The following is a 25,175-nucleotide window of genomic DNA, read 5'->3' on the forward strand; positions in this document are numbered from 1 at the left end:
GGAACGGATGTGCACGAAAATGTATATGCTCAATAAATCATAATTTAGCATGATTTCTGTGAGGGTTAGGTTTAGGGGTGGGGTTAGGTGTGGTCATTCGAACGAATAAGCCACCTAGTAAAATATGTATGAAATACTGTGAGATCGGTGTAAAAAGCCCACACATTGCATTTAAATAAACGTGCATTTTGATTGGTAATGACGTTATACGTCATTTCATGACGACAGACGCAACGCGATACTGTCATTATTTTTACGCCCGCTAGAGGGCGCTTAACTTTAAAACGTAAATATAGGTCGTAATAAGGTGCTTGCACAAACGACCTATATGGTTGTTTTTTGTTGGAGGACAGGCAAGTGCAGATGTGCGTACGAATGTAAGTAAGATATTCGTTTCATAATGTAAAGTGCTTCAGTGATTTTAATGGGAGTTTTTGAGAGTGCCTGAACTCTGGCTAGACTGAATGAAAATGTTCTATGATCATGTAAATGTTCTTTACTCTCTGTCAAATGAAAGTGTTAAAATAAGTAACTTAAAATATTGTTAATAAAATTTACATTAAATGCAAATTCAGTCGTATTAAAAATAATTTATGGTATGATATGGCACTTAAGTAAAAAGTCGGGTTTTTATGTGTAGTTAATAGATTACACTACTTTTCCATATATTGATCAAATAACAATCTATAAAGGTGCAAAATGCGTTTACCTACACATATTTGAGAAACGAGATATTTCCTGATATATTAAGCATGTTTGGAATTGTTTTGAATAAAAAGGAAAAATAAATAAATAAAAAAAAACATAAGCCTAAATCAGTTATACAGTGCTTTACAATACAATACAAAAAACAATACATTTTCTTGGGAACAAATATTAATTAATGCTTTTATTCAGCAAGGATGGATGAAACTGCAAAAAAAATGACACATTTATAAAGTTACAAAAGATTTCTATTTAAAAAAATGCTGTTCTTTTGAAATTTCTATTCATCAAAGAATCCTGAAAAAAAAATGTTTCCACAAAAATATGAAGCAGCTGAACCGTTTTAAACCCTGATGATGATAAGAAATGTTTCTCGAGCAGCAAATCTGCGTATTATCAGTGACACTGAAGACTGGAGGAATGGCTGCTGGAAATTCAGCTTTGCATCACAGGAATGAATTACATCTGAAAATGTATTACAGTACAAAACAACTATTTAAAATGATTATAATAAATAAGTTGTCTGTATTTTTGTAAATAACACAGCCTTTGCGAACATACACTTATATAATTGCAATACCTTAAACTGTAATACATTAATTTATTATTATTATTTTATGTAAATGTATTTTAACAAATATATTTTTTAAACAATTTTTCATTGCAAACATAGTGATATTTGATTAAATAAAAACAGCTATATTCTTTAAAAAATAAATCAGCTGAAAATCACGTTTAGTGCAAAACTGACTATTTTGTGTTATGCTATGTTTGTTTTACGTTTACATGGATAATTGTATGGTGCTTTTGCGTTATTTTAAATAAAAAGCCCTCTTTTCAGAAAATATATCTTGAATTATTTTTTTCTTGCCCCATTAGCATATAATGTTTGTCTTCTTTTATGTTTTTATTTAAAAAATTCTAATTTTATAGGAAGTCCTTGCTGTTATTAGCCAGAAAAAAATGTAAATAACAAATAATATTAATGATAGTAAAAGACAGGTAACAAGCATAAACAGTCCAGTAAAATATGGTTAAGTAGCACATGCAGTATATGATACACTGAAATAATACAATTATAACAAATATAGTATTGTTATTGGTGAAAAAAGCCACATCAATGTCAACATGGTTGATTATGAAGAAGCCACTTAATAATAGGATGTATTTTTTTCCATAACTGATTTTGGGATAGATGGTTTGGTTTTGATTCTCTAACAGAAAACAAAGCCTGACTAAATGAGCTTTTCCTGCAAGAAATTATCCTGCACCTCTAGTTGCTCTGTAGATTTGAAACTGATGAAGCCAGCCTTCAAACACAAGAATAAATCTAAGAAAATCATTCATCTTGGTTTCAGGATGTTTTCATGAACATGAGGATTCCCCCCAATCAATCTCTTTCCTCTCTAGGGGAAACCATTGAGATATTCCAGAGATCTCATTTGTAAATTTCCTTCCCCATGGGACAGTTTGTTCCATCAGAAAGCAGCTACTGTGATGGTAATGAAGAGAACAAATGTGATTGGTGCATCTTTGCCTCTCTCTCTCTCTCTCTCTCTCTCTCGGTTTCCCACACTCCGCTTCCTCCCACCACCTTGTGCCGTCCTAATGCTCTCCCCTCTCTCTCTCTCTCTCTCTCTCTCTCTCTCTCTGTCTCTCTGTCTCACACTCTACCTCTCCGTTGGCTGACTGTAGGTACGCCCTCTGCTCAAGTGTGTGTCGGAGCATGCTTGTGTGTTCATGTGTGTTGGAAGCAGGTGGATCACGGATGCATCTTCCAGCTCTTCATCAAGCGTGTGTTTCGTGTGTCTGGAGCGCATCAGCATTCTGGATATAATTCGGCCTCTGTGGATACGGACACACATTAGGACGGCCGCATCTGACTGTCGTCAAACATCTGGTAAGAGGTATTTCTATCACTCTTTTTTCAAGTAAAGCTTTGTGCTTTTGGGCAGGTGCACACTGGTTTGGCATCAGATGAAGCAGCTTTGAATTTTTGGAGTGTTTTTGCACGAGAGAGCTGTTAATATTTCAGAGATCAATGCATGCAACGTCTATATTTAGTCGGCGCGGCTCCAGAGAAATGCTGGTATGTTCAGATCGCAGCCAGTTTTGCTGCCTCTTCTGTTTCCACAGGACAGGCGGATCATTTTAAGAGTGGGAAGGGAGGGGCATTGTGGGTACAGCTGACACATCCAGAGAAGCGGACGATGGAGAGAGAGAGAGACAGGTAGAGAAGGCTCCGAGAGACTGTAACGAACATCAATATTTATTAGATTCAGCCACTTCAGCCTTAATTTCTCTCTGTGCGCTTGGAAACTAATAAGAGAGAAATGTGATTAGGCGTCATGGGCGGAATAGCAGTTTCCACTTCTCTTCCCTCCAAATATGAAGCTAAAAAAGGTCCAGAGGGAATTAAAGAAACATTCACGCATGACAGAAACGCTTCTTGGGTATTTTAGCTGGCCTGCATGGAGGTTTGAATATGAATGAGCTTTTTTTATCCCTCGATCAATAAGCCGTAAGTTATCTGTGTTCATTGTTGAAGCCCAAAACATGATGTTTTCCTAACATATTATATTTCAGATAAGGATATACTTACTGCATGTCATGGAAAATATCTTCTTTCGATTGAACAATGACCGATTTCTATGGCTGATGTCATGTGATCAGAAACAGAAGCATTTAATGTCCTCTTAGATACTATGTCTAATCACGTCTGCCGCTGGGAAGTTAATTCATTTAAGAAATATTACCTCACGGTCAGAGTGAAATCTTGATACGGTTCTTTGGGACTGTATTAGTGATTGATCTGAAGGTAAGACAGGTCTCACTTCTCTGAGACAGATTGTGACATATGCTGATACTCTGAATCTCGTTTCCTGCTTTTGTTGTGAGCTCAGCAGATTTTTGGTGCTGGGAGTTTGATGACTTTGGGGGAAGTTAGTTGGTGCTAATGGTGCTGCAAAGACTCATTATGCACTAAGGCATCTGTTCATCGATTCATTTGGCTATTTTTGTTTTCATTTACCACATAAGGTTCTTTACGGAGCAACCTAGCATGAGTCTGAGTGGCAAATTCACAGTATTATTCCAACGTTCACTAATCACCCACAATGCAGTAACCAGGCTTTAAATGCACAAATAATTATTTTTAAATATAATTTTCTGTGTTATATTTCAAATACATCAAGATTAATTTTTTTTATTTTTTTATTATTTAATTTAATATTCATATATTTTTTCCGTTGATAATTTTTTTTATGTTTGTAATTTGACTACTCATTTAGTATGTTTTATAATAATTTATTATTATAATTCTTTTATGTTTGTAATTTGTCTACTTATTTTGCTTCATAAGAATGGGTTTAATTTCAGTTAATATATTACAAATTAACATAATTAGTATATTTTTCTTTTTTTTCTCAGTATTTCAAGTATTTTTTTGAGAACATTTTTCAGTTTTATTTGTATTTTTATTTGTAACAATTCTTAAAAGTAATTTTCCTGTTTTTAATTTTTAATTTGACTACTTATTTTAATGTAAGTTTTTTATATATTACAAACTCTAACATAATTGATATATTTGTGTGTCATTTAAAACTTTTTATAAATAAAATTTTCAGTGTATTTTCAATTTAAAAAAAAATTCTACTTATTTTTTTTATTATTTACTCTTTTAACATTTAATGTTTTATTTGTATACTTTTTTTAAGTAATTTTTTTTGGGAGGGTCTAATTTTTTATTTGACTACTTATTTTATAAAAGAAAATTAAATTTACAAATTTTAATTCAATTAATTTCTTTTCATTATTTAAATCATTGTCATTCTTGTCATGGCATGCAATCGAGCTCACTTTCAGAATTTTAAAAGGCCGCATCAGGTACTTGGATTACAGTGGTGGAGCGAAAACTTCCACTAGTTTGGGAATTGTTGCGTCATTTGCATAATTCCTCTTAATTTGGTGATTTGCATAATTCCCCTTTTCTGTCTTTGCCTGTTTCTTTGGTTAAAAGCTTTCCTGTTGGAACCTCGTCTCAGTTATTTTTCAATTTTCACATCGGCCTTGAGTTTGAATTGATCTTGTGCTGTTCCCTGATCCCATTTCTTTACTTTTCTACCAAAAAAGTGGCAAAATAGTGAGAATTGTGTAGGAGAATTTCAAAGCCATGGAAATTCATAGTCCTGCTCTTTTTCGTTTTCATTGTCTGTTTTATGCACATGCAGCAAAGATGGTTGAGTTTTCTTTATTTACCCAGAGGATCTCTTCATACAGAAGGCCTTGCTCTTGATGAACTGAAGAAGCTCCGGGTGGACATCAGCACTCCACAGAAAGCATGCCTTGCAGCCTCTGGCAGCTTCATAGAGGAGGACTAATCTTTCTTTTGGCAAAGAAAAGCTTCCCAGGGGAACATGAAGTGGATGTTTCCAGGAACTCATTGTTGAAGATGGTTAAGGTACTTCCCAGCCAACAATAGCTTAGATGTGACCTTCTGCCTGTGGTGCTTTGGTTTAGAAGCCTGTTAGTAATCCATCATAAGACTATAAGGGAGAAAATGAGTGCTGCGCTACGTACAGAACAGGAACTGAGATGTGCTTGTGATGTTTGACGCACGTCAAGCTTCGGGCCATCGCTCTCAGCTCTGCCTCCAACCCAACGTGAAGATCAGGATGGATTATCACGTACGAAAGAGCGAAAGAGACAGACAGAGCGATGCCAAGAGAGCATGACCTTATATTCCCAGATCCATCTGTGTCATGTTCAATGTTCTGTGCTCTCCTCACAGCAGATCTGATTGTTCTGGATGGTGTTGCTTTGGGTTGATAACCGTCAGACCCCTGACAGACAGAATCCATCTCTCATACATCTGTTCTTTAAACACGTTTAATGAATAAGGGAAAGTCTGTTCGCCGCCTTTTATCAAAGACAAATTGCTCTCATCTAAAGCGTTTCCTGATCAGAATTCCGTGCCAGACTCTGACATTTAATTTGCAACTAAATTGGGGTGAGAACGGTGTGTATGAACGGCCGATTCTCTGATCCAGAGGCGTGCGCACAGAGGACTGCTGTTATTCATGCCGGAGAGGACAATGACAGCAGTCACAATAAAAGCTTTTAAAGGAGACAGAGGACATTGTGTGTAGTCGAAAAGCGGTTTATGGAGTTCAGCAAGGATGAGTCATTAAATGATGCACTCTAAAAGCATTTTCTTAATCAGTATCTTCAGCTTGCTTTCTAGTCAAATAAGAAACATTTATATATGAAGCAAAATTGCATCAAATATTAAAGGAAAAGTTGAAATAAAAAGTATTATTTTATTTGTTAACTGTGGAACACCTTTGAAATTTAGATTCATTTATTTTCCCCCATGCAGTGCAGATGTAGACTGCGGCTTTTGAGCTTCAAAAAGGATGCAGAAGTAGACTTAGACATAGACTTCTCATAAAAGAGATCTTTATGACTTAAAAGAATCCTTTAAGACTCAACTGTAGCCAATATATCTATAGTTTTTTTTCTTTTTCTTCCTGTTTTAAGATTAAACATCACTATGTTTTGTTAAATTGATGCTTTAAAATGTTTATTATATATATATATATATTAAAAAATAAGGCAAACATATTCATGAAGTACTTATTAGGGACATTTTTTTTTAGATGTTTAACATTATGACGCAAACATCCACATAAATTACCTTAATGAGTGACACAATTACATTTCACGACTAATGCACAATATTAATTCTAATGCACTCATGAAAATCATATAAACAAGACAATATATGATGGCAATCTTGTCATCTCTTCTTCTCTCTCTCTCTCTCTCTCTTACTTTTTGAACTATATTATTTTAATTACTTTGGTGATTAAAAAAAATTTTAATCACTTTTTAATCACAAAAAAATTTCATTAATTTCTCTTTCTGAATTAATATGGGATTTTGTTCTAATGAGAGAGCGAGAGAAAGAGACAGACAAATTCAACATAATCAGTCATTTAATGACTAAAAGAAACAAATGAGTAAACAAATAAATGAGGGACTGATTATCAAAGCAATTGGGAATAGTTAAAATGAACATGAAATCTAAATTGACCCTATTTAATTTTTGAATACATCTCGTAATCTTTTATTAAAATGCGATAAATTGCTTTTCCACCTGAATTGGCGTTACTGTTTGGCTCACGGCAGCAAAATCAGCATCATTCCTTGTACATTTTCACCATCCAATGAATTCCTATGTTTCTTTTAATGCTGTGTCTGTCCTGACCCATTCAATGAGCCCCTCGTCGTCAGCTCTTCTTTTGTTTTTCAGGTATTTTGTTTTTCGGCTGGTGTTTTGATGCCGTTTTGCATGAAGCTCTCTAGAAGCCAGCGTATCCTTGGGTGAGCGCACCTTTGAAATCTCTGCCGTCAGAGCTGATTGCTTTTGAAGTGCTTTGGTAATGAAATGGTTGTGGAGTTCTCGTACGAATAAGAAATGCTTTCACACGTCTTCCTGTCTCACCTCCAGCCCCCTGCAATCAGAAAGAGGTGATTGAATTCAGCTCATTAACAGCCTGAACAAAGACAGATGTTCTCCCAAATCCTAGTGAGCCACCTGTAGAGATGGGATTTTTAGACATCGCAGACTCACGCTTGACATGAAGGCTTTTAACCTGTTTTATGAAATACCTCATTTATATTGAGTTGCATGGGTTTTGCACTAATGCTAGTCGTGCCGATTTGCTTTTATACATTTTGAGATTACTGGCCTCTAGAAGTGTAATTGTCTGCTCTGATTTTGAGGTCAGGTGGATTTTAGATACAGTCTTTGAATATTAAGTTGCATGATTAGTGTAGGTGAAAAAGTTTTGTTGAAGTGCTGTGGCTGAAATCACCCATTCGTTTGATCAGTTCTGTCATAACTTTATCAGATCGAATAAAGGAAATTCTTCCATCAACCCATCTTCAATTATGGAACAAAATGTCAAAGTTATAGAAGCAGATTCCAAAATAAAAAAAAATTATATATATATATATATATATATATATATATATATGTGTGTGTGTGTGTGTGTGTGTTTGTGTGTGTGTGTGTGTGTGTGTGTGTGTGTGTATATATAAATAATTGTATATCACATATACAGTTAAATATAAATGTTTAAATTTTTCATTTAGGCATTCATTTAGACCATTTTCTATATCTCACAATGTTACTTTCTTTTTTTCCCTCTCTTTTCTTTGTTTTTTCTCTGTTTGTACTTAATTGCATAATAATCTTTTTTTTTACCCTGAGAATGTTTTTTTAATTACATTGTTATATTAAAACCATTAAAAAAGTTAAATAAAATAGAAAAATGTAAGCTTTTTTATTTCTGCTAAATGCCAAGGCAAAATTTTGCATTTTCTATTTTAATTAAAATACCTAAAACTGAAATAAAAATGAAATGTTACTGCATAGACACACACACACACACACACATATATATATATATATATATATATATATATATATATATATATATATATATATATATATATATATACATAAAATAAAATAAAATAAAAATTCCTGTGTTTTTGAGTAAATATTGTGTTAAATATATGGAGTATACATTATTATCTAGCTTTCTAGATAGTATTTGTAAGAAATTGCAGAATAAATTTTTAATTTATAAACCGTTTTCCATTTTGTATTTCGCTCAGGTGTGTGTGGATTGATTTGGTGTGGAGGAGCACCGGAAGGCGTCCAGGAGCAATGAGCTTAAGCATCCTTCTGTAACACTCTATTAACTCCTGTCAAACTGTGCACTACTGTGCTAACATTACAGCATGAGTATCTGCTGAGTACGACTGATTCAGGGTTACGTTATAACCACCTCTCGGACTGATCCATGTCTCAACTAAACCCTCCATCTGGAAAAAAAATCACCCTCCATTAATCACCGCTGAGCTCACGGTTCAAGAGCAATTTTTCCAACTCAGTGTTAATTAAATAGAGTAACTCGTCGCAGGTTAAAATCCCCGACATCTGTTCACGACAGTCATTTCATAATTTAATATTAAGAAAAAGCCCTTTTGAATATTAATAGTGACCTAAAAGGGCAAAAAGCCCCATAAACCGCAGGTGATATAATCCATAACAACCTCAGTATGACCTCACACATTACACATTCCCAAAGCACAATCTGCTTAAATATCCAAACGACATGACCGTCAAATAATCACATGTTTGATTTCAAAGCATTTAAACATTAGATGTACTTACATGACCATTCTGGTGCTTTGGGCCATTTTTGCTATTGGAAACAAGTTTTTTATTATATTTAAATGGCATAATACTCTTTTTTTTTGAAAATAGAAATAAAGCTGTTCTTCCTTATTTTAAATAAAATCGTTCAGTCTACTACACTGAGAAAAAAATTGGTGTAGAAACAGTTTTGGCTCAGAAATTGATAATGAATTTCATAAATCATTACAAAAAGTGGCAAGTAACACACTGAATTAAACATGAAAATAGTGAAATAGCATTTTCTTGTAAAACACACTCCAATAATCTTACAACTTCAAAAATCTTTTTTACGGACGGGTCCTAACCAGCGACAAATAATGAGCAACACTACTTTTTCCAATTAATTTGTTTCTACTTTTTGCAGCATTGTTTGTGGGAAGCTCCGCCCTCACTGAAAGCTCATTGGACATCACAACCATGAGGTCATTAACAATGAAAAGAATTGTACAATTTGCTTTGAAACTATTTTCCGAATCTAGTAAATTTCACAAGCAGGAAGTAACACGTCAAATTAAATGTGAAATTTTCTGAGATTTGGTCTGTTCTGATGAACAACAGTACATATATGGAGGTTGCAGTCATCAGAAAGTCATTTGCATGTCTTAAAGGTACAGTAGCTTTAACTATGTGAGTCATAGAGAAGGTAGAAAATGGTCACGTAAAAACTCAATTGTGACTTATTTTGGTTGAGGAAACCTAGTGTAATCTGTGTACTTCATTACAAATGCTTTAAAATTGTAGAAAAAAATCCCTGTTAACTTTATACAGTTGTATCTGTTTATCCCTCAGCGATTATATAATGCAGATGAAGAGCTGCAGCGCTGCAGTCGTGATGTTCGACAGAGTCAGTGTGTCAAATACAGACAGCGGTTCAAACATTGTCTGGGAACTAATTAGTCACACTTCATTATGAGTCTGACTGAGGATGATTGTAATAATTACACTGAGGTTTCCCTGTTTATTTGGTCACATAAACCTTTGTCGGTGCCTTCTCTGGAAGAAAAACCCAAAGGTCATTGTTGCTTTTCTGCACAATAATAAAGGCGATCTAAGGAATCTCTTGAGGTAATGGGCCAGAACCATGTAAACAGCAGAATGCACATCATTAACATCAGAAACGAGTGACCACCTCGTGTCATTACAGGCTACTTCACCAAACAGCTGTAGCACATTATGGGATATCTGAAGCCAAACAGGGATGACAGAGGGAACCCTTAAGCCTGGTGAACACTGCATGACTTAGATTTTTCTGAATTGTTCACATTATGCAGTCTTTTTTTTCTTTTTCTTTTTTTTTTCTTTTTTTTACTGTTTTTAATTTCTGTGGTTTCCTTTTGGTTTTTCATTAGATGGTTGTCATAGCAACAGTCACACTGCAGGACTTTGGTGACCATGTCACACTCTTTGATAAATCTTAGGATATTAACATTACCAAAATGTATTTTGGATAGCAAGATCATACTGTGTATGTTATTCTTAAAACATGTCAAGACTTGTTTGATTCATGCGCAATTACAGTAATTTTTAACCAGCCACAAGTATTTTAATCTTTAAGAATGTTTTTTGGGGTTTTGTGAATTTAGTTTAAAATATAGTTCGTAGTTACATCTCTTTCGTTTTATTCAAAGTCACACAGAGCTGTTGTTCTGAATGTCAGTTTTTAACAGTTTAATAATCAAGAAGTTATTATTGAGTTAGGCTACTTTAAAAAAAAAAATTATAATAATTCTGTTCTCCAACAACAAACTGCAACAGTGTATAATATGAGTGCAATATTTGTATTTTTATTAAAAGCAGCATAGAATAAAAATCACCCACATTCACTGTCTTACTAAATGTGCCTAGTCTTTTGTGTATGATTGATCAGTACATTATTCTAAAGAAAAATAATGCTTTTCATAATCACAATGTAATAACTTTCTCCACATCTGAAATTACTTTTACATCTAAAATGATTAGGTGGTAATCATATCATGTTGCCTTTTAAAGAATGCAGCTCCAACGCCAATTAATATTAATTCATTTTTAAGGCAGAATTAGAGATTGGTCGATATGATAAGTCACCAGTCACAGATCGCTCACATCTCTCATAATATCCCGCAGAGATTTAATTTCCTCTGTTTTCTTCCATATCTAAAAAACCTCCCACTGGAAAGGAGCAACAGCTCATAAACGCCTTTGAAAAGTACAAAACTTCAATTTCCTTCTCTATCTACATCTGTCTTTTCTCATCTCTATCCGTTGGTCGCTTTTGCTCTGCTCTTCTGGTCTCATCTGGGCGTGTGTGTGTTAGGCTCTGAAGGTCTGTTGGGATGTTGACAGCACTCTTCAGGTTGACTCAGTGTTGCGTAAACAGAGATTAGTGACCATACTGGCTCTTAATTAAAGTCAGAAAGCTGCCAGGGGACACACCAGGCCATCAAATATTAATCTAGACAGTCCCCACAGCACGCCGGCCTCCACTCAGGGGGTTCCAGCGGGTGTGTATGTGTGTATGATGTGCCGTCGTACGCGCTCCAGAGGGATCGCTGAGTGTCATGACAGTTCAAATGATGCAATGGAACTGAAGGGGGAGCGAGATGCCAGTGAAACATTCAGATGATGGCCTGTGAATGTCATTCTTCAGCCCCCGCTGACTGCTTGTAATGAGTCTATGTTTCATTCTGAGGGATCACGTCCACGTCTGACAGAGGTCTCAATGTCATCGGCTTTTTGCCTGTCTGTAGCGACTCTGATGTATTGGACTATAAGAACGACACTGTGGATTTAAGGTTGACATTTTATGTTTATGTCGTAGGCTAAGGGTTTAGGATTAGATTTTGTCTTAAAGGTTTCGGTTGTAGACTTTATAGTTTAGAATTTACATTTAATCATTTGGTTAAAATTATGATGGGCGAAAAGAGTTAGATTTAGTCGTTACTGTTTAGATTACTTTGGGATTAAAGGTTTAGGAACAAGGTTTAGAGTTAAGTCATTAAATTAGTTTGTGTTGGTTTATGTTCAAGTTTCAGGGTTTAAATGCATTTAGGATGTAGTTAGAGTTTAGGCTTTGGAGTTTAGACATTTAAGGTTTTATGTTCAAGTTTTAGGATTTATATGTGTTTGGGATTTAGTTAAAGATTACATGATTTGGATTTAGTCTACAGGTGTTTTCTCAATTTTTCGGATTAGGACTTTATGGTTTAGACTTAAAAATTAAAGGTTTGGTTTTAGTTGAGGGTGAGAATAAGTATATGAATGTAGTTTTAAGGGTGTAGGTTGTTACTGAAGGAGTTAAGGATTTAAAGGGGACATTGATGCAAAATAAATTTTTACATGGTTTGCATAATTAAATCCAATCATTCCTTTTTAATACCCAAAAACGCTAAACACTCTCAGTCATCAAGCTGTTTTTGATTTTCTGAGCAGTATGACGTCACTGCTCAGGCTCCGCCCACAACTGCTAATGGACTGTCCTGTATTCGCATATTTCCTCCCTTAGCATATTTCCGCCAGTTGTACGCTGTCTGCCATTTTCTCCATGTTCGAGCAGCTGTCTTGTAAGAGACAATGTCTTGTAAGCAATGCAAGTGTTTAGTAGTTGGATGTAAAAGTCAACATCAGAGCCACTGAGGACACATGGTTAAACATGGTTTTAACATGGTTAAAAGGGTGTTATTATGCACGACCATTGAGGAATTTTATCCGAAGAATGTTGCAGACATTTCATGAAGACCCTAAAGAATCAAATCAATTTGGGGAAAATGGGCATACGATGTTCCCTTTAAAGTAAGATATTAAGGGTTTAGTGTTTAGATAAGATTTAGTGTTTTTTTTGTAGATGTTTTTATTGAAAGTGACTTATAAATGACCAACATCGCAAGCAATCTCTTTTAGGAGAGCCAAGAATACCACAGATTAGGATTAGTTTTAGGGTTTAGCATTACATGGAGTCTTTACTGTTTGGATTGTAGATTTTGGATTAAAGTATTAGGATTGAGTTTAAGAGTTAAAACATTCAAACAGATTTTTAAGGGTTTAAGTTAAAATGTTAAGATTTAAATGAGTTTATGCTCTGGATTTTAGAGTTTAGAGTTAAAAGTGTTTGGTTTATGACTTAGCTTATTGTTAAATGTTAATATAATTTTATTTGGATTTGGGATTTAGATTTAGTATTCATGGTTTGGGTTGTAGGATTGATATAAGCACAATACCACAATTTTAGGAATTCGGTTTAGGGTTAGTTTTAATGTTTACTGTTCTTATTGTAGACTTGGCATTAAAGGTTTAAGATTGTGGTTTAAAGTAAGATTAGATTTAGTCTTCAGGGTTTAGGTTTAGTCATTTATTAGATAAATTTATCAAAAGTAACTAATGAAGAACATTTTAAAACAATATCTCACAATAACCAATAATACTGCCATTTTAGAATTTTAAGCTTTAGAGTTAAAGATTAAAGGTTTTGGTTGAATCGGGTCTTTGATTATAGGCTTTGGAGTTAAGTAATAGAATTAGTTTTAGTCTTAAGGATGTATATTGAAGGCTTTGGAGTTTCAGTTTTAGGTTATTGGAGTGTAGAAATGAGGATTAAGGGTTTAAAAATAAGTAGCCATGGGTTTAGGATTAGATTTTATCTTCAGGATTTAGGTTGTATGTCTTTTTTATTTTACAGGTGTAGGATGTAGGTTTAGTGCTTCTGATGTTTTAACATTATGTCTTTTTTATTTCCCTTTTAAAATTATTATTATTATTATTATTATTATTATTTAAATTGTCTTATTTTCATTGACTACAATTAAGTAAAATATTTTAAACTTTATAAAAAAATATATATTTTGTATTTTCCTTTAAATTCAATTGAATAATTCATTTTATTAAATAAAATTGTATTCATTTAATATGTTTAAAAGCTTTGTAAATATCTTGACATGTATTTTCTTGTCTCAACATATTTTCATCAGTGGTATTTTTAATTAAAAGCAATTATTTATCTCCATGATCCACTTTTTTCATCTTGACTTCATCATCATTGAAAAATCAAAGCGCTTTTGATAAGATTAACACTATACTTAGCTATATAATTAGCAAATAGTGACTTCATATTTGATAACAATGTTCACATTTATATAATCTCTGAGAGGATTTAAAAGGTTTTGCTCTCTCAGTAATGTTGGGGCTTTTATTAATTATAATGCATAAAGGTGAAGTTGAGTTGCCAGTTGCATTGTCAACAACTGTTATCATTAGCGCTGTGATTGGTGGGATTAAATGAGCAGAGATGTGGGGCTGTTGTGGTTGTTGTTGGTGCGGTGTGTCTTTAAGAGGGGGCGTCAGAGCAGAAAGGGTAGGAGTAGATTTGTTAGCTTTGTGATTAATACTGAACCCATCTGAATAGCAAAGCTCAGAGTGTGGGCACCATGTTTAATTGGCCTGTTTGAGACACGACCTCACAGGAAAGAGTCGCAAGACTTATGTCTACAGGATACACACATACACACACACTCATCCGCATCCTATTTCCTTTCCTTCATTTCTGATGTCATTCAGCTGTTTGTGTATTATAGAGGTAGGAAGCATTAACAATTTACGAGGATTGCTTTAGTGAGCCACGCTCTTGTGGCTCTCAAGGTTGTGGAATACGGCGATAATGATCTTGTTCTACATTGATCCGCTGCAATAATGCCGGGGTTTTTATGTTTTTCTACATCCTGTGTTTCCAGCACATGAGTATCAATAAAATTACAGCAGATGGATCTGGTAAAGTACATCCTCAGATCATGAAGCCGAGTGGTTTGTACTGTACTAGCTTCTCCGGTCCCTATGAGTGATGTTTTAATTCTGACACACCCTGATGTTCTCTGCAGCTTCAGGAGAAACTCACTAATAATATATTAGTGCTCAGGACAGGAGTTCAGTTATGTATATTTAAAGGGATAGTTCACCCTAAAAATGCAAATTCTGTCATCATTTACTCACCCTAGTTTTTCCAAACCTGTAGGAGTTGCTTTCTTCTGTTGAACACCAAAGAAGATAATTTGAATAATATTGTTAACCAAAACGTTGACAGTAGCTATTGACTTCCATAGTATGGAATAAAATGAATAGAATTCATTGGCTACCAGCAACTGTTTGGTAGCCATATTCTTCACAATTTCTTATTTTGTATTCAACAGAAGAAAGCAACTCACACAGATTTGGAGCTACTTTTTTCAATTTTCAATTTTAGGTGAACAGAGTTTTCAAAATGTTTGATAGCTCAAGAGTTTTTAAAAGATTTAAATATACATTGAACAAAACTATGATATTACTGCAGCTTAAGATAAAGATAAGCTAAGCTAATCAAATTCTGAGTGGTTACTAGGGTGTTGCATTTTCATTGCTAACGTGTTCTGAGTGGTTGTTAGTGCACTGCTGTACAGTTGCTAAGGTGTTCTGATAGTTTGCTACTTAGGGATGTAACGATTACCGGTTTGACAAAAAGTCATGATAAAATTCCCCACGGTTAGTATTAATATTCCATCTTTTAATTATCAGTAAAACCGTATTTGATTACTGCAATTTGAAAAACTCAAGATAAATAAATACTGTCCAGCATAAAGCACAGTTTTCAGTAACAGTCTCACGTGCACACAGCACACAGAGTAGTTTTATTTTGAGTGAAAACAGGGTGGAAAAGCTGGGAGGTTTTAAAAGACTGCTAAGGGAATTATATGAATATATTAATTAATTAATTATCTGAAGGTTTTCACTGTGTTCAAAAATGATTCAATGACATTCTGTTTTCATCTTTGCTTCACGTAATACCTAAAGGAAGTGTTCTTAATCTCAATGCTGTTTTTTCGACACCGATTATGGGAAACAACTGTAATTCATCTTTTCCATAATGTATGGTTGCTAGGAGCTTGCCAGAGGTTGCCAGGGTGTTACTGTTCCATTGATAAAGTGTTCTGAGTGGATGTTGCTATGCAGTTGTTAAGGTGCTGTACAGTGTTACCAAGTCCCAAGAATTTACTCCCACATCTCTATGATAGTCTATCAATTTGTTCTTGTTTTATTGTCTGTGAGACAAAATTGTATGTTTGATCGCTTAGGAAAATTATAGCACACAACAAAGCCACACGATTTGTGGTATCCTCCAGTCAGCATGCAAAGTTCTGAATAATTTACAGTTAATATGATCTTGGAAGAATTCAATGAGAAATGCTCATATTAAAATCTTTGACTTTCAATTGCAGGCATTAGTATCTAGGCAAAGCTGAAGGAGACATTCAAGATCACTAGGAGAACAATCAGGAGACTCCAACCTCCATTTACACTCCATTTAATGTCATCACTGTCTAGAAGAAACGAATGAGATATTAAAGATATCTCTTTTGGGATTTGTCTGGCCTATGGGCAGATTTGATCACAGTGGAATATGAATGAAAACAAGTGCTTTTTCTATACTGTACATATACAATATGTGTGTGCTTGTTTTGTCTCATTTCTTTCTCCTCTCCCTCTCTGATCCATGGCCCGTTTTATGTGCAGCGAGAGTTTAATTCCGATCTGAGCAACGGATCAGTTAGTGATACTAAAGCAGAGAGATATAAATTAATTTCCCATGTCCCCCCTCCTGTTCTCGCCTGGTTTCCACGGCAACAGCAGAGAGACGGAGGGCAGTCTATTGGTTGTAAAATCTCAAGGTGCACTAATGAAAATGCTTCAGGAAGTATACACAAAAGCACACATTCTCATTGACAAAAAATACTTTTTTTTTTTTAGAAGAAACAAGTCACTTTTACTTCAAGTATTATGTCTTCAAACATGTTACAATGGGATACAATGGTAGTCTTTGAATTACCTATGCGTAATATGTAAATACTATAATATATCTATATATATCCATGTCTATCTATGCATCCATCCATCCATATATATATATATATATATATATATATATATATATTAGTACGATATATACCCAAGTAGTATAGTATTACCATCTGACATCATCAACGCACTTTGTTACTGTTATTTTACTTTAAGTGAGGCCAGTAACATCAAAGAAAACTGTCCTGAGATGAAATGAGACAAGACGAGAGATTTGGCTCTTCTGATGGTGGAAAATGTTTTTCAGCTGTCTTCATGGCATCCATACAGCATCTGAGATGTTCACCTGACAGCCGAGCTGTTTACACCACAAACAGAAGACATTTTAGACAGGAGACATTTCTTGCCTACATGTGTCTGTGGAGTCATACAGTATATGAGAAGCTGGTTTAAAATGGTGGCTTCCATGCAGGGAGAAACATGAAATATTGAGATAAATATAAACCTCTGGAGCGTAAATATCACAGTGTAACACAACAGCATGTCTACCTCCAAAACAATGAGCTCTAAGGAATATAGAGTGATTTTTATGGGCTTCGCTGCCTGCTGGGTAAACATTCTGTCTCCTTAACGCATTCAAAACTCAATAATGGAATAAAAGAAGTATGTTGGTGACAGAAAAAATATATGTTAGCGTCAACAAGTCAAAATTGACCCCATTTATTTTTGTAACGTGCTGTACGTTCTGGGTCTCTTTGTGCACAACTCATCAGTGCCTGTTTTTCCAAAGAATATAATGTTTGTCTTTGTCATTTTTTTTCCATCAGAATGCAATAACTTGCTCATCCTCTGAAACAGATTCCCTTTTTGGGTGATGTCACAAATCCCTCTTGCTTTTAGCCCCTCTTTTACAATCACCTGACTTTATGCTGGTATGCAACACCATACCAGAATTTTTTTTACAGTTCAGTCAGTTCCTGGTTGATAAAATCAATTTTTTCATGCCAGATTACTAAAGTAAAATGGATTGCTTTCATGTTGATGTAAAACCAAGAAAGGTTCTGTGCTGTTCAGACAAACGAAAAGAAACAAACGAAAGAAAAACAAAAAATAATATTAGATTCAATTCGGTTGATTTCTGTAGATAACAATTTATAATGATAAAATTTGAATTGAAATGATAATGATAAAAAATGATGACCCAATTAAATATAATTGGTGAAATATGTATAGGACTTTTAATTGTACTTGATTTTATTTACAGTCATTTTTTTTATCTTACAACAATCGTATTTAAATTTGACCAGTTCTGACAAATTGAAATTCTACTTATTTCAGTTATTTTTATAAAATATGATCAGTAATGCATCGTTAAATCCATTTTTGTTGAATTATATTTTCCAAAATTGACAAAAATGATCAATTAAGAATGATTAGGTCCATTTTTGGTTGAATTATGTCAATTTCCCAAAGGATTAGAATTGTACTTGATTATATTTCAAGTCTAACTCGGTAGAAATCTGTCAGTTTTCAAATAATTGTATTCAAATATGATCAATTATGCATAATTAAGTCCATTTGGTTGAGTTCTGTTTATTTCAGAAGAAATGAAATTTTACTGTGTGCTAATATTAAAAGTCTAATCCTGTTTAAATCTTTTGGGGTTATAATTTTCATTCAATATATCAATTAAGCATAGTTAAGTCCATTTGTTAATTTCTGTTCATTTGCAAAGAACTTTAATTATATTATATTATATAAGTTTAATTATGTTTAAATCCAAAGGTTCTGTAACAAATTTAATTATCCTTATTTAAGTAAATGCATTTTTGTTGAGTTCTGTATTTTCCACGAATTTACACTATGCTTATTGATTATATTTAAAGTCTAATACAGTGGAAATCCATAGGGTTTGTAATGATTTTAGCTAAATAGGATCAGTTTAAATATGATAAGGTCTAATTCTGTTGGTTTTATGAAAATTTAGTGCAGAACTGATGCAGTTTGCTGAGCGTGGAGCAGCCTGCACAGATGATTTCTTCAGACAGTCCTGACAGCATTAGAGAGCAGAGCAGAGCAGCAGAAAAATCAATAGCAGCCTGGATAATTGATGCTCAGAGTGTGTATGAAGGTCAAACACGACTGCTGACTTCATGATGTGTGTGCAGATTACACTCCTCTGTCTGATATACTGGGATTTGCTGATCAGAATAAACAAAAACTCCTGCGCATTTCGAAAAAGAAAACATGTGTACAGGACATGTAAGCTGATAGTCTTTATAAAGCTGTGTTCATCCATCATTCACTGATCTATTAGTATAACTGACCTTGACTGCTCGTGAAGTCTATTTTTGGATATCAGGCTTATGGAAATGACCAGGATCTGTGGCGTTTGGTCCTGAGAGCTTTCCATGGCCCCGGGGCTTCATTTAGATCCACCAACCACATTTAGAGGCCAGAAAATGAATGATGGATGTGATTATTTTACACAAATACACTTGATACATACTTGACCTCCACTGGGTCAACTGGGACGAATCATTTTGAGGGCAAAAATGATGTTTAGTCCATAAATAAAGCTCTATTGTTGGAAATCCGCTGCTAATTTCTGTTGTAGCAAAAGAAGAAAATGCTGCTCTGTTGACAAACAGGTTCTGTTTGCTGTAATTAAGGAAGATAATATTCCATCGGGGAATTCAGGTAAAATCTTGTTGAGTGTTATTGATGCTCAGAAGGCTAAAATAATTTCTACTTTTTATCCTGGCAGTGCTTAAAAATGACAAGCCATCACATTTCCATAATACTGCGTTGGAAGTATTTTATTTTTATTTTTTTGTTGTTGTGTTATGATATTTATTATTTCATAGGCAGCCTTTTAGTCATCCATTCTTCATCTGTGAGTGTGATCTGTGTGTGAGTTGTTTTGAGGCTGAATGAGATGCCACCTGAACATTGTTGTTTGTTCAATCCACTCAATAGTTTGTGCTGCGGTTGGCAATTCCATTGATTTTCATGTTTATTGAGCACCTGAGGTGACAGAATGAGTTAAAACAAATGAAGTGAGAATTGTGTTGTTATTTACTTACCCTCATGTTGTTATAAACCTGCATGCTGTTACTTTTTCCATCAAATGGAAGGAGAATTTTGGAGAATCTATACAGCGGTCTCTTGGAGAAACCCAAAAAAAAAGACCATAAAAAGCACCTTAAAAGTAGTCAATATGAATTTATTGTAAGTCTTCTGAAGATAAATGATAGCTTTGTGTGACAACAGACCAGAATTTAAGTTGTTAATTGATCACTCAACCAATGAGTGAATCATTGAGTCAGTAAAATGAACTCAAGAGCCAGTTATTTTGATTCAGTCAACCCATGAATGAATCATTGAATCAGTAAGTTGAACTCAAGAACCAATTAATTTGGATCAGTCCACCAATGAGTGAATCATTGAATCAGGTTGGACGCAATAACTGATCTGTGAACTAATCATTTATGCCATTTAACAAATCAAATGATTTTTTTAAAATATCCGAATCATAAGAGTGATTCTTTCACAAATTAGACATCGCTACTACTCTCATGAAGAGCAATGGCAGGTCTCAAGATTTTTCCATGAATTATGACTTAAATCATCACATTACTTCAGAAGTCTTGAGATTTGTTTAGTCACCTTTAACAAATATACAATATAATAGTATCTCAGTGATACTAAAAGTTGTATAAATTGGTGGTGAAACAATTTGGTGGTATATTTAAAACCAGGATGTGTGTGTGTTTCATCTTGCAGGCTTTTGTACACATGAATTTGTTTGTAATAAGCACATTTACGAGGATCTAAGTATTCTCTTGCTTCTCCTGTGTGTGTTTGTGGAGTTAATGGTTGCAGCTCTCTCTGTCTTTCTGGACGTTCAGAGCAGAGCGGGGTGTTCAGCATCGTGGCCTGTGATGAATGGATGTTCTGATTTGACGCAGACTCTGCAATCGCTTTCCTGCTGCGGTAGTTTTGAAAGCTGCTGTGTTCTGAAGGACATTCAGGTGAAAAAAAGAACATTTCCCAGCTGTTCTCTAAGCTATTCAGCCCTTCATTTACTCTATGTGCTTGAAAAACATGGTGTGTGGCTCATATATGTTCATGTAGCGTATTTAAAAGGCGTTTCAGAGCTATTTTCCAGCTTACAGCCATCCAACACAAAACAAGTCTCAAATCAAACTCAGCTCTGAATTACAGTTTTTAAAACACTTATATACACCATTACACACACACAGAAGCCTTGTTCTCATGCCAACCTTTTCCATTTAAAAAAAACATAACAAAAGTAATATATATATATATTTTAGATTCTATTATGTATTTTTTGTATTTAAAATTTTAATCAGTTAACACTTTTTAGATTTTTATTTTAATAATAATTGTAATTTTATTTTATATCTTTATATTTATATATTGTTATTTATACTTGTTATAATGATTATGTGAATATATAGTTCAGTTTAACTTTTAGCACGTTCTGCTGGTGAGTGCAGTTAAAGTCCTTTCACAAGCATCTTTATTCTTTATATTCATGATTAAAAACCTTCAGCAGCCCATGCCATCTGCTGCTGAGCACAACTCATAAGTCCTCAGAATCGCTGCATTTGTAATAAAATATTTACTGTCTAAATTAATCATTCAGATGGGCTGAATTGGGAGGGGGGGGGGGGGGTTGTGTTAACAAGCAATCTGAAGCTCAGAAAAGCCATGTGTGTGTTTGAATCTGGGTTTTATGACACTCCAAATCACAAATGTCTGTGAACTCTATAGTTCGAAATTAATCTTAAGTTAAATTACTGAGGATTCTAGTGATCTGGTTAGATCATAACTAGAGTTGCAAAAAGGTGGAAAATTTCAGATTTCAGAAACATTTGAACATCAGAAACATCAGAAAATTTGGATACTTTCTAGGATTTTTGTGGAATATTCCAGGGATTTTGGGAAAGTTTTCTTAAATTTACCAGAAATCTTCAACCCTTTTGCAACCTTAATCATAACTCAATTTCAATTTACTGTGGTTTCAGAATGAATGTAGAGACAAATGTCTGAGGATTCTAGATTTCTAAGTGAATCTATGCTGAATCATTTGAGAATTCTAGAGTTCATATTTAGAGCCAGTTGTCTAATGATTTCATAGTCTGCAGATCAGGACAGAATCTAAACTTTTGTCGTTTGTGAAATTGTAGAGTTTAGAATTAATCCAGACTCAATAATTTCAGTATTTTAAGGTCCAGAACAGATATGATGTCCATGGTTTGAGAAATTGTTTAGAGTTCAATCATTTGATAAATTGAAGAGCTAATAGTGAACCCAGACTGAATTATGAGAGTATAAGTTTCAGAACAATTGTAGAGTCCATCATTTGAGAAATTTAAGAGTTTCAAATAAATCCAGAATCTTTTTTTTTTTTTTTTTGAGAAATTGAAAAGTTTAAAGTGAATCCAGTCTCAATGGTTTTAGTATTCAGAACAAACATAGAATTAATTGTTAGGACAATTAAAATTTAAGATTCAGAACAGATGTAGACTGGAGTATTTTATAAATTGAAGAGCTCAGAATCAATCCAGACTAAATCGTTAGAAAATAGGGTTCAGAACTGACGTAGAGTCAATCGTATTTGGAAACTGTAGTGTCAAGCAGAGGTGGGTAGAGTACCCAAAAACTGTACTCAAGTAAAAGTAAAAGTACTTATAGAAATATTTACTCAAGTAAAAGTAAAAGTACTAGTCTGAATAGTTACTTGAGTAAGAGTAAAAAAGAATCAAATAAAAAAATCTACTCAAGTAGTTAGTTACTTTGGGCCATATATACTGAGCCTTTTTATTTAGATATATAGATAAAATGTATGTGTGTGTCTATACATATATATATTTCATCAGCCTTGACTCAAGTCTTCAATGTCACATAGTCCTTCAGAAATCATTCCAATATGTTGATTTACTATCAATGATGTTCTTTTTATCATAATCCTAAACAAAATGTCACAGGTTCCAAAAAATATTAAGCAGCAAAACTGTTTCCAGCACTGGTAATAGATCAATATATTAGAATTATATTTTTAAGGATCATGACTCTGAAAACTGGAGTAACAGCTGATGAAAATTTGGATTTGCATCAAGAAATAAATTATATTTTAAAGTATGTATTATATATGTATAAATAACCTCTGACACAGAGAAGAGAGAAAACTCACATGACCGTTAAGTTACCGAACATCTGTCTGTTTACTTAAGTAACAGATATAGGTGCCATGCCATAACATATTTTTAATACAACTGACTTTATATTAAATGTGAATTTAACATTGAAAGTCAATGTGATATAAAAACTGCTACTAATCTTTCATTGTTCATAAAGAGAGCAAATAACATTTACATTATCAAAAATCATTTTCACTGACAGTCTAGAGTTCAATCACTCTCAGAAACTCCAATTAAAATCACTGAACCTGTTAACACTGTGAAATCAATCTTATTTACAGATTCGTACACACATCGTACACACATCTGTTGTTTCTGATGAGAGAATTTGCCAGAAAGAGGTATTCAGTCAGTGAGCGAGTGAAGGAAGCACCGGCATTTTAGCGATGACTCATCTGAACGCCTCTAATTGGCCATTGCATTCATAAGCTCAACAGAATCGTGTGTGATTGGTTATAATGAGCAGTGCTGTAAAAACGCATCTATCTCTGGCTCAGCGCCAGCAAGTGATCACAGATCTGAATTTAGCAGCTGACTCGCTGAACGTTCTCACCCGGTGTGATTGTATTAATATTAATAAAATATTAATCGGCTATTTTTTGTCTTTTGGAAGCTGCATTCAACTTGGTTCCCTTCTGTAATAAGTCACACGTACAACAAACTAATGTCACAGGTATCGTGTACTGTAATTGAATGTAGCCCAAGTTATTACTTGTTGAACAGTAGACAGCACACGCGGTGTTCATCTAATAAAGATCTTCATCGCTAGAAAATAGCCTTGGCAGATTTGCTTTCAATTCAGTGCAGTTCCATGTTTTCAACGCTGCTGATGTTAAACGTTACAACTCTGAGTGAACCGCTTCAGACGCTCAGCGCACGTGGCAGAGAACTGAACGAATCATTCAAACTGATTCATGAACCAATTCACTCGTTTGCCAACTGGATTGAACAAGCCATGACTCAAAAGAATGAATCATTCGCGAATGGGCATCGCTCATTGCCCAGAGAAAAGTAGACGGCGCGTTTGGAATAAACTGAAGCTTTTATAACATTTATTGCATTAAGATAAAGTAACGAGAGGAGCGTCGCCCACAGTAACGAAGTAAAAGTACAGATTTTTTCCAAAAAAATTACTCAAGTAAGAGTAAAAGTACCCATATACTGAAAAAAAAATTATTAGTTACCCAAAAGATTTACTCAAGTAAATGTAACGAAGAAAATGTAACTCGTTACTACCCACCTCATGTGTTTACAATGAATCCAAACTCAATTTATGGAGTATTCTACGTTCCAGAACAAATGTTGAATCAGTTAGGGTTCAGGAGATATGTTAAATCAGCCATTTTACTTTAATTTAAATTCAAGTCAAATTCATATTTAGCGTCTGAACCGTCTAGATCTTGAATCTTAGTTTTGTCCCAGTCAGCTCAAATGTTATTCTTATCTGTGGTAAGCAGTAAAAGTTGTATCGTCTACACATCCAGATTTATGATGACTCAATACACATTCCAAACCACACACACACATACTCACTCTAAAGGAATTAAGACGGTATGAATGGACACTGAACTGGACTAGACAGCATTGTCATGCAGGTCCGGTTAAATAAAACTTTCTCCATCGGCATTCTGTGACCCATAACCATTACTACACTCAGCGCATTGATATGCTGTTTGTTTCCCCATTTGCCCCATGGCTTGAAGTAAAAGATTTCTCACACCCTGATTGTACACTTTAAATCAAAGATCTTGTTATCCAGACATTTGCTAAAGGGGGGTTTTATTCACAGTGGAAGTGTAGAGGAGATTCTGCCATTTGAAAATCTGAGGTCATCAGATTGCAAGCACTTTGTAAAGTTTTTTGGGGTATTCAGGCGCTTCCATCTGTTCTGCCATTGTTGGCTTTAATGAATAAGACATCAAGGCCAGTTGCCACTGAAAAACAGATACTTGTATTCTATACCACAAGAATTCTGAATTATAAGTTGGAAATAATGTTGTGGTTCTGTAAGACTGTCTGTCGTTATGTGTTGTGCTATTCTACCTGAATATCCTGCTAAATTTAGTCCAGAGGTCACATAAACCGAGACAGTCGGTGTCTGGCTTGCTGATGCATGTCTACAGGTTTGATAAAACATCTCAAAGACTTAAAATACAAGTTCAAGCAGAAGCCCAGCT

The 25,175-nt window shown here is 34.3% G+C and overlaps 1 protein-coding gene across 3 annotated transcripts in view; it reads left to right on the forward strand.

Moving 5' to 3' along the window:
* Window positions 1-2,385: 2,385 nt before the first annotated feature.
* Window positions 2,386-25,175, forward strand: part of LOC132133571 (leucine-rich repeat and immunoglobulin-like domain-containing nogo receptor-interacting protein 1) — a 76,923-nt gene continuing 54,133 nt past the window's right edge. Inside the window, exons 1-2 of one of the 3 annotated variants that reach the window (XM_059546453.1) lie at window positions 2,387-2,605; window positions 4,984-5,164. The gene's annotated coding sequence lies outside the window, so the exon portion shown is untranslated. Of the gene's footprint in view, window positions 2,606-4,983; window positions 5,165-25,175 lie in introns of all 3 variants that reach the window. The other 2 variants (XM_059546452.1, XM_059546451.1) reach the window with 2 other exon arrangements.

This window comes from Carassius carassius, chromosome 50 (assembly GCF_963082965.1).
Source record: "Carassius carassius chromosome 50, fCarCar2.1, whole genome shotgun sequence".
Classification (NCBI taxonomy): domain Eukaryota; kingdom Metazoa; phylum Chordata; class Actinopteri; order Cypriniformes; family Cyprinidae; genus Carassius; species Carassius carassius.